General features: G+C 43.6%; 1 long non-coding RNA gene and 1 other non-coding gene across 2 annotated transcripts; both read right to left on the bottom strand.

The window, feature by feature from the left end:
• Window positions 1-1,162: 1,162 nt before the first annotated feature.
• LOC112585217 lies at window positions 1,163-10,266 on the bottom strand. Its single transcript, XR_003109666.3, has 3 exons — window positions 9,198-10,266; window positions 4,994-5,214; window positions 1,163-4,911 (listed from the first exon to the last, which is right to left on the bottom strand). It is a non-coding gene; the product is annotated as an uncharacterized LOC112585217 (long non-coding RNA).
• TRNAC-GCA lies at window positions 7,239-7,310 on the bottom strand. Its single transcript has one exon. It is a non-coding gene; the product is annotated as a tRNA-Cys (tRNA).
• Window positions 10,267-10,514: the final 248 nt, after the last annotated feature.

Raw genomic sequence — 10,514 nt, forward strand, 5'->3', positions numbered from 1 at the left:
ATTATTGATAACTTCTATTTGCACGACTGAGCAACTGAACTGAACTGAACTGAACACCCCATTCCAAAGAGACTCAATTCAGTTCAGTTACTCAGTTGTGTCCAACTCTTTGTGACCCCATGGACTGCAGCACGCCAGGCTTCCCTGTTCATCACCAACTCCAAGAACTTACTCAAACTCATGTCCATCAAGTCAGTGATGCCATCCAACCATCTCATCCTCTGTTGTCACCTTCTCCTCTTGCCTTCACTCTTTCCCAGCATCAGGGTCTTTTCCAATGAGTCAGTTCTTCACATCTGGTGGCCAAAAGATTGGAGCTTCACCATCAGTCCTTCCAGTGAATGTTCAGGACTGATTTCCTTTAGGATGGACTGGTTTGATCTCCTTGCAGTCCAAGGACCTCTCAAGAGTCTTCTCCAGCACCACAGTTCAAAAGCATCAATTCTTAGGTGCTCAGCCTGCTTTATGGTATAACTCTCACATCCACATATGACTACTGGAAAAACCATAGCTTTGAATAGATGGACCTTTGTCGGCAAAGTAACGAGAGACTGGGGAGTCACTAATGCAAGGACACTTTTCTGTATGCCCAGATTTCTGGCGGGAGCTCCTTGGAGCTTTAAATGAGGCATGTGATAGAGAATCAATTACAAGGCAGAAGTTTCCTCCATGTTGGCTGGCTTAAAGAGTGGTACAGGTCTATGTGTGATCAGGAGAATGGGCTAGAGACTGCCAGCTCTGCCACCTCAAAACTGTACAGTCTTGAAGAGGTGGCTTCATTTTTCTGATTTTATGAAAATGGAGATGTTGCATAGGCCTATTACAAGAACCACATGAATGTGCAAATGTGAAAGGGATTTTATACTTTAAAGAAAGAGTCAGCAAACTGGTTCTAACATTCAATGGACATGAGTTTGAGCAAACTCAGGGAGATAGTGAAGGACAGCAAAGCCTGGTGCACTGCAGTTCGTGGGGTCACAAAGAGTCGGACGTGACTTAGCAACTGAACAATAACAACAGCAAACTTTCTCTGTAAAGGGCCAACTGGTAAATAATTCCAACTTTGTGGCTCATACGGTGTCTGTTGCAGCTACTCAATTGTGCCATTGGAGTGTGCAGGCAATTGTAGACAATACAGCACAATGGGAACAGTTGTGTCCTGATAAAACTTTATTTATGGACGTTCAACTTTAAACTTCATATAATTTTCATGTGTCATCAAATAATAATTCTTCTTTTGATTTTTTCCAACCATTTAAATTACCCAAATTGTTCTTATCTCTAGGTCAGACAAAGTAAGAAAACAAATCAGATTTGGCCACTGGGCCACTTATTGTCAATCTTTGCCCTAAAGAGCTGCATAAGTGTAGAGAACATAGTAGGGGAAGAAGTGTTGCAAAAAGGTAAAGACTGCATTTTTTTATCCATTGAAGTGAGGCTTTTAACAGGCAATTACTAAGCTTTGTGGTGCTAAGACAAAGAGATGAGCAGTCTGGGAGAGGCCATTGTAGACTGGGGCAACCAGAGCAGGGATTCCGGAAGGTGAGACATTTGATTTGAGCTGGAAGAAGGGTGGGATTTTAACAGGTGAGGCCAAGGGAAGGGTTGTTTTTTAAGGTACTTAAGGAAGGAAGGAAGAGTGAGGGCAGAGAAGAGACCAAAGGATATCTGATGGTGGACAGCCAGAGAGGGACAGGCAGAGCCGGGGCTCTAGCCTGAGGCTTCCAGCTCCACGAGTCCTTGTTTCACATTCCAGCTGCCTGGTACACTGTGTGGCAAATAGAAAAATCTAGAAGTGTGCCTTGCTCTAGGAGAACTTATCATTAGACTGGGAGACATTCTGGAGAAAGTTTTAAAAAAAACTAACAATTGATGTGACAGAAACAATAATGAAATAATAGTGATCTTCAATTGAGCACCAACTCAATGGAGCATGACATATACTGCAGACATTATCTTATTTGTGACTCATAACAACCCTCTGAAGAGAGTCTGATTATTCCCATTATCCACATTTTATAGACACAGAAAAGGTGAGGGAATGTCCCATGGGGCTCAGTGACCATACATAACAACAATAAATATTTGCTTATTGTTTTCCAAAGACTCTCAGTGGACATTGAGAGAAACATAGTGAGTAATAACCCAAAAGCTGTGGTCAGTTCGCCTCAAAGGTAGTTGGAAACGTGTCACAGTGCAGCCAGACTGTTTCAAGGGAGTAGCACAGAGGTGGTCCACGTACATGACTCAATACCAGCCTGACTGTTTGGAGTGGCTGCAGACTTCTTATATCTATTGCCAAGCCTGGAGCAGTTCCTAAGTATGTTTACAGATGGCTTGCTGGGGACGGCATGCTCTAGAAGGAGTCATCATAGCATCAGCATGGGGGTTAGGAATAATTAAATAACATTTTCAGCTCCCCAAGAGCCATTAGACTAAAACAAAGAAGCAGGTGAGAAGAGGAAGTTGAGAGTTATTTGCGCTTTGTTAATGGGCCTTTAATCAGCAGATCTCCACTCCGCCATCAACAGCAGCCGGTCCCCACAATCTGGGGAGACTGTACACTCACAAAGCTCCCATTCAAGTGCCATGGAGGCTGGCACAAAGCAGTAATCAGACAAGCCCCAGCATCTCCACGGCGCTCCACCTGCACCTGTTATCTCAGCAGGAGCTTCTTTATCAGCCGTCAGAAACTCACAGAATGGAGGAGGTTGCCTAGAATCAGTTATCTTCCAGCCTTTGGGGATAAAGATATATAAGCCAACAGCAAGGGCTCTTTCTCTGGAGAACCATGAACCCCAGGTGGGTCAGACACAGGTCTACTATATGGTATCAGGGACAGGCACAGGTCTACTATACAGTATCAACCTGACTGAGTATTTGGGACTGTTAACCAGCCCCAGCTGTAAGGGTGGGAGTCGGGTGGGATTGCTGCTGGCTGTAGCTGGAACAAGGCGGGTGGGAGCTGCATTAGCATCCAGCCCACCACTGTTAGAGAGAATGGATGAGCTGGCTTGTCAGGTGCGGAAGGAAGCTGAATGCTTTTTTGATTGCTATAATTGCGGCAAATTGGACGCTTGAGAGCGCCTCTTTAATGAGAAGAATCTCACGGATGAGACTTAGGGAAGAGGCCCCTCTTTGGATCCTTCTCCTTTGTCCCATGTGTATGAGTTAATTCCCCAGCCATTATGGAATGTGAATGGGCTGCTAATTTTAGTTGTGCAAGCCAAACAAAGACCCTGGTTAGTAGATCCGGAAGGTGATTCATCTGATATGATGTTTGTATGGTGGAAGCTAAAGGTCTTGATAAGCATCCATGATTATTTCAAACTTTTCAACCAAAGAGTTGGAGAATTTTTTAAGTGGCTGCCTCAGTACTAGAGACCAAATAAGGCCTCCGCAAAGAGTCGGACATGACTGAGCGACTGAACTGAACTGAACTGAACCTTCTTTTCTGCTCAAGGTCCTTCTGTCTTGGAGGTCCTGGGTGCTTTGAGTATGGGTGTCCTCCTCTAGGTCTTCTTAATTGGGAAGAATCAGGAAGGCAATAGCGAGGCCAAAGTCAGTGAAAAAGCTACAGTAAAATCCAGAGGCCAAACATAAAACCGAGTCCAACAGGACTTTGATACATTGTGGGGAAACAGATGAGAGTTTAAAAGATTTCAGAATCCAAGTGGGAATAGAAGTTCAAGAACTTCTGAGGAGAGTTGAGGATGACTGGAGAGTCTTGTTTCCTTTTATTGGCTTGCTTATTGCTTATGAGAATTTCTTGCGCTTGTTGAGCTGAGAGTTACAGGGTCATAATAGCCAGGAAAAGACTGTATGATTCCAAAGCTGGCATTTCTATTTACCTGTTGTTTCCCTTGGGTAAATTTTGTTGGCCTTTGAGGTGACCAACTCACTCTAGTTTGCTGGAGATTTCCAGTTGTAGCACTACATCCTGGGAAGCCCCTCAGTTCCAGAAAAATTATATCTCTTGCTTCACCAGGGCAGAGTATGAAGGGATAAGAGAGTGGAGAGATAGGAGTTGGACTTGATGGATTCTTCATATTAAGCAAAAGGGCCTAAGGCCCTGATGTCATCTTGATGTCCCATTTTTCATCAAGCTCCACCCCAAAACACTACCATTGTTTTTCTCTTGAAGGATGTCTCTTCAGCCTTCTATTGTCCTTACTGATGCAGTTGTCTTCTCAGTGAGCAGTGTAAGAATAGGGACTCCTCCCTGCCTAGGAACAGAGTAGCAGGGAGCTAGCAGGACTTCAGTAATTGCCCCCTTGAACCTTCTGTCTATAGGTCCAAAGAATATTCAGATGGACACATTCTTAAGATATTTGCAGTAACCAGAGGCTTGAAGGATAGATGTAGGAAAGAATAGGTCCAGGCCCTTGTCAGTCTTCTGCAGATTTGCTGTGTGACTTTGATTAAGTTATATTCCTTCTCTGTCTTCAGTTTTCTGATGAGTGATAAGAGAAATTGATAATGTGATTTGCATTGTATCAGTTTAGCTAAGATGGAACTACAAATTCCAGAATTCCCTTCTCTATATGGTTCCAAATTAGGGTTAAAATGCAAAGTTACAGTTGTAATTCCCTTCTGTATGTGATTCCAAGTTGGAATTGACCAAAAGTTAGGGTCATGTGAGTTTGGGAAGGGGGACATAAAGGAGAGCATTTTTTTCTTTTTTTTTTTTTTGCATTCTAAAGGTCAATAAGGCAGGCACTGTTGTAGCTCATGCACATTGTTGCTGCTCTGCTCAGTTACTTCATTGATATGGGATATAGTCAGGTCTTCCATCCCCTCCAGCTTCTCCCATGTCCCTGACTTCAACTTCCTGAGTCCTGGGCCAAACAGGGGTTCTACTCTGTGGTGCAGGGTGCTAGTTCATCATGTAGATCAAGAGCATCAAGGAGGCTGAAAGAGATGAGAGATAGATTACAATAAGGCCCCTACATGTGAAATTTTAAGTTGTGGACTTTCAAAGATGCAAACATACATTGGCATATCTAACCACGTAAGTTAGTTTCCATGTCTGGCGTACATCGTCACATGTTTGCATCCGCTACAAGTGGTTGTTCTCTTCTGTACTTTATTATTCAGTCCTGTGTAGAGTACAGTAGTGCAGCATCTTTATTTCAAGCCCAGGATGTCCAGACACAAGCGTAAAAGCAGCAGTGGTGCAGCTGATACTGGTAAGAAGTGCCAGGAGCTGGAGACCTAGAGAAAGGATGAAGAGAGGAGACAAGAGAGAGAAGCAGTAACTGAATAACTGAAGAGATTCAGGATGCAGGAAATGACAAGGGGGTTTTCTTTATTTGAGGAGACTGTTAGTTTTTAAGGCACAGGACCTGAATGTAGAATGGTGCACAAAGGTTGCAGCAGCCATTCAGAATGCAATCCAGTGCTATCACGTCAACCATGATGAGAAAAAAAGCACTACTACCCAGACATCACTGGATCATTTTTTCAAGAGGGTGGATAGAATTGAATCCAACAAAGAACCAGAACCAGTGTCATCAACATCAGGCATGAGTGAAATTGTGGTTTGTCTCCATCTCCTATTGCTGACAATCCTTCAGCTCTACCATCTCTCACCTCCTCTGCTTCCTCCAGTCAGTAGCTCTTCTTGCCTGTTCACTGGATGCCAGCCCCTGTATGCCAGTTGTTGTACTATATTATTACTTTTCAAGGTACTGTACTGTAAGATTAAAAATGTTTTCTTTATTTTTTGTGTTTGTTTTTAATATATTATTTGTGACAAAAGTATTATAAACCTATTACAGTACAGTACTATATAACCAGTTGTGTTAGTTGAGTACCCAGGCTAACATTGTTGGACTTACAAATGTGCTCTTTGAACCCATTCATATGTGGGGGACTTACTGTAGTGTTCCAGCTAATTCTTACGAGTTCTAATCTGTTCTTGGCATCTCAACTTTAGGTCTACCTTCCTTCTACATTTCTAGCCCTGCTGACTTCAGGCCCAGCACCAAATGCAAAAACTACAGCCTTAAATAGCCAACATAATCAGCTCCCACAACTGTGTATGCCTAATCCTTGTAATGACTTCCCTGGTGGCTCAGACGGTAAAGCATCTGCCTACAATGTGGGAGACCCGGGTTCAGTCCCTGGGTTGGGAAGATCCTCTGGAGAAGGAAATGGCACCCCACTCCAGTACTCTTGCCTGGAAAATCCCATGGACGGAGGGGCCTGGTAGACTACAGTCCATGGGGTCACAAAGAGTTAGACACAACTGAGTGACTAAACTTTCTTTCCTTCTTTATAATCCTTGTAATATATTTCTGAATCTATACCATGTGAAGTGGTTCTGTTTCTCTGAATAGTGAATGATAAAAATAATATCTAACAAATGCTTACTAGACACAGGGCACTTTCTCAATATTTTGCCAATATGAATTTATTTAAACATCCACAATCTCTTTGGAGAAGATGTGTCTCACAATCTCTTGTGATATAAATCTCCATTTTCCCTGGTGGTTCAGACGGTAAGGTGTCTGCCTACAATGCGGGAGACCTGGGTTTGATCCCTGGGTTGGGAAGATCCCCTAGAGGAGGAAATGGCAACCCACTCCAGTACTCTTGCCTGGAAAATTCCATGGACTGAGGATCCTGGTAGGCTACAGTCCATGGGGATCGCAAAGAGTCGGACACGACTGAGCGACTTCACTTTCACTTTCCCTTTTCATAGTATAGATGAGAAAATTGCACAGAGAATTAAAGTAACTTGCTCCAAATCATACTGCCTGTAAGAGAGCAAGCCAGGAATTTAACCTGGCTGTAGGGTCGGTACATGATATGATGCTGCCTCGTTTGTAGAGTATGAGGTTGTTTAGATATCTTTGAAGTCACTTCCAGTTTTAACACTCTGTGACACAGGTTCTGTATTCAGGATAATGCATTTTTAAGTGCAGTCTAAGAATCAGCTACATAGGAATTACCTGGGAAACTGGATAAAACACAGATCCTCTGATGTTCATAGGTTTGTACAGTTACAGTAGAGGAAGGGATCTTGTTACTTAGTGTTTTCAGGTGATTTTGACATACACCAAGGCTTGAGAATGAATCACCCCCCTAGAAGATTAATAACAGTTGGAATAATGAATATATATGAAAGTGAAAGTGAAAGTCACTCAGTCGTGTCCAACTCTTCACGAACCCATGGCCTGAATTCTCCAGGCCAGAATACTGGAGTGGCTAGCCTTTCCCTTCTCCAGGGGATCTTCCCAACCCGGGGATTGAACCCAGGCCTACTGCATTGCAGGCAGTTGCTTTACCAGCTAAGCCACAAGGGAAACCCAATGAATATATATGGGGCTTTGGTTTTGGAGTCTTTTGAGAAAGGAAAAGTGGAAATGAATCCATTCAAAGTAGCTTCACCTCCAGGTCTACATTTAAGTGGAGGCTGTCCTGTAGCCTCAGGTCTATCTATAGTCAAGAAACTCATGTGATGGAGTTTGCTATCAGAAAGTTCTGGAAGGATCATCTCTGTTCCTTCCAGAAGCACCCCTGGAAACAGCTTCGGAGAGGCCTTCCATGAAATAGAAGGTCATTAGCTGCTGGCGATGGGGCCAGGAAGCGGTGAGAGCAGCAGTGGCCACAGGGTCAGCAGCGCCAAGTGCCATCTGCATCCTGTTTTGCTGCTCAGCCCAGGGTCACCCACCCCAAGTTGTTAATCAGAAGTCTCTCCCCCCTGGTAAGGGGATTATCAGCATTTATCTTCTGTTAGGAAATCGTGGGTGGAGGTTCACTCTGGTGTCCATGACTATTAACGGCTTCTGGAGCCTGGGCTCCGGGAAGCAGAGAAGCTATAGGCTGTACAAATTGGAGTCAGAAGAGGGCTGGATGGTGGAAAACCTCTTCACAGCTGCTCATTAGCAGGCAGGCAGGTCTGATAACAAGGACCTCCTCCATGCAGTGATGCCTGGGGACAAGCACATTCCTGTGCTAAAGCAGGGACCAGGCCCCTCGGCCTAATCTGGCCCCGCAGGTGTGGAGGGCAAGGGGCTTGTCTATACACTACCTCATCTGAGCTTCCCACCGATACTGGGATGAATAATTTAAGGGAACTTCAAACCTGACTGAGGAAACCAGTAATAATAATTTCCTTTATTTTTTTGCCAAACTTCTCTCACAAGATATGAGAAAAAATTGATCTTTTTTAAAAAGTACTTTACTTTTCCTAGATGTTGATGGTATGAGGCAATTGTTAAGTTCCAGGTGCTGTGTTTGGCAAGTTGTTTATGTGGTATCGTCGCAGTCTTACAGTGCCCTCTCGAAAGTATCACCATCTTACAAAAGGGAAGACTGACACTGAGAAAGGTTACACAGCAGAATGTTAAATTATCTCACAAAGAATGTCATGAGACTTGGGGAAGGGACTGGTACAATTACATGATGAGGATGGAGGCATAAACTAAAGAAATAAGCTGATTACTGCAAGTACACCTTCTGCCATCCTCCTGGTGGTGAATTTCTTAAGATCATTTCTCTTTGAGTCAGTTATATCACCATGCATAGAGCAAAAAGAAAAGACTCATGCATACTTTTCTTTGCAATCATTTTAAACCTAAAGGGTGACTTTTTCTTTGTTTATTTTGGCTATCACAGAGCTTTGATTTCCTCAGCATTCCCTAGAAGACTTGACTTGTGGTTTCTGTATCCCCCACTGTTTTAGCTCCAGAAGAAGGAAGAAAAATATCTTCCTACTTCCCTTTATAATTCCTTTCAAGATCAATCCCAGTAAAAGTCTCAGGTCAGATGCACATACCTATAAACATGAATTTTAGATTCTTCTGTTTTGATAGAGTTTTATGTCAGATTCCTACTAGGTACAAAAATTGCCTCTAGGTTCAGGCAGGTCACCGTGTAATCAAGCATCCTCTCCCTTTGCTGGATTTTTTAATTCTGTGGTATCCCATCACCCTAAAACACTGTAACACTGGATGATTAGTTTAGAAAAGTCACTGTAAATTATTTGAGGACAGGAATTATATCTGTTTTGTTCACCCTAGTTTTCAGAGCTTTATAACCCACCCACCACCTAGCATATGGGTGGGTTTTCTCTACATACTGAGTGAATAAATAAACAAGTAACTGAATGAGTAAATGGGTGAATGGATTCTTCACATTTCCTGGACAACCTGCCCACCACCTGTAAGAATTAATGCCGTGTCTCCCACCTGGTCTGTCTGCCTCTGGGCCTCTTCTCTGAGCCATGCTGAGCCATGAGGTCAAGGTCAATGTTTCCGCACAACACTTTTCTTCAAGTGACAATTCTGCTAAAATATTCACTGGCTCCTTCTTGTTGGACTTTGGATGAAAGAAAGGTTAAAAATTAACTGTCATGGCTATAGGATCTTGCATCTTTGAATTCTGTTGCAAAACATTCTAGGGACTTGTAAGGAAAGTATATGCCAGGTACTGTGTGGAGACATTTTCCCCAGTTCTGGTGGTAGGTAAGCATATCAAAAGAGCTAGTCTCCTTTATCTCCCCAACCCCAAATCTAAATCTCCAGTTAACCACCACAATGGTGAGGAAAGGCCAGCCAGAACTTGCCTAACATCAAGAAAGAATTTTCCCCAAACAGGCCTATCTACATCTCTGGAAATATGGCCCATGTTTTGACCTTGACCTATACATGGTAATAAGCTTCCATAATTTGTCATTCCAGGCTTTCCATGGTCCAACTATATCAAAGACTGGAGTCAAACAAACGCAGAATTCCAAGTCTCCCTCCACACATCCCTAAAATGAGTGCTCCCACATCTGGCCAGAATGGTCCTCTCAGTACCTTTCTGAGCACCAGCACATTCTTGTTTCTGCTTCTTAGTTCATGAGTCCCTCCCTGTCAGTGTCCCTTCCTTTGCAGTGGCCCCTTTGCTGCTGTTTTTCCATGACTAGCTCAGTGCATCCCTCCTCCTTGAGGGGAGGCTTCTTCTCAAGCCCCAGCTTCTCCTCCCCACATGTAGACAGTGAGGAACAGTGGGAGTCCCTTGCACTGTTTCTACTCCATATCCCCCAGTGCCCAGGAGAGGTATACACTGAGTCCAGTGAGAAGGACCTGGGGTCTACCCTTCTTTCTTGTAACAATTTGGCACACTTACTTACCTCCCCAAATTCCAATTTCTTCCTCTAGAAAATGGGAGTAATTTTTACTTTGCAGAGTTTAATCAGTTAAGTGATTCCCTTACTTTACCTGACAGGCATTTACCAAAGGTTTTCTGGGTTCCAGATGCACAGTGACTGATATATAGTAGGTTATTAATGCTGCTGCTAAGTCGCTTCAGTCGTGTCCGACTCTGTGCAACCCCATAGACGGCAGCCCACCAGGCTCCGCCATCCCTGGGATTCTCCAGGCAAGAACACTGGAGTGAGTTGCCATTTCATTCTCCAATGCATGAAAGTGAAAAATGAAAGTGAAGTCGCTCAGTCATGTCTGACTCTTAGCGACCCCATGGACTGCAGCCTACCAGGCTCCTCCATCCTTGGGATTTTC

The sequence above is a fragment of the Bubalus bubalis genome, chromosome 1 (genome assembly GCF_019923935.1).
Source record: "Bubalus bubalis isolate 160015118507 breed Murrah chromosome 1, NDDB_SH_1, whole genome shotgun sequence".
NCBI lineage: Eukaryota > Metazoa > Chordata > Mammalia > Artiodactyla > Bovidae > Bubalus > Bubalus bubalis.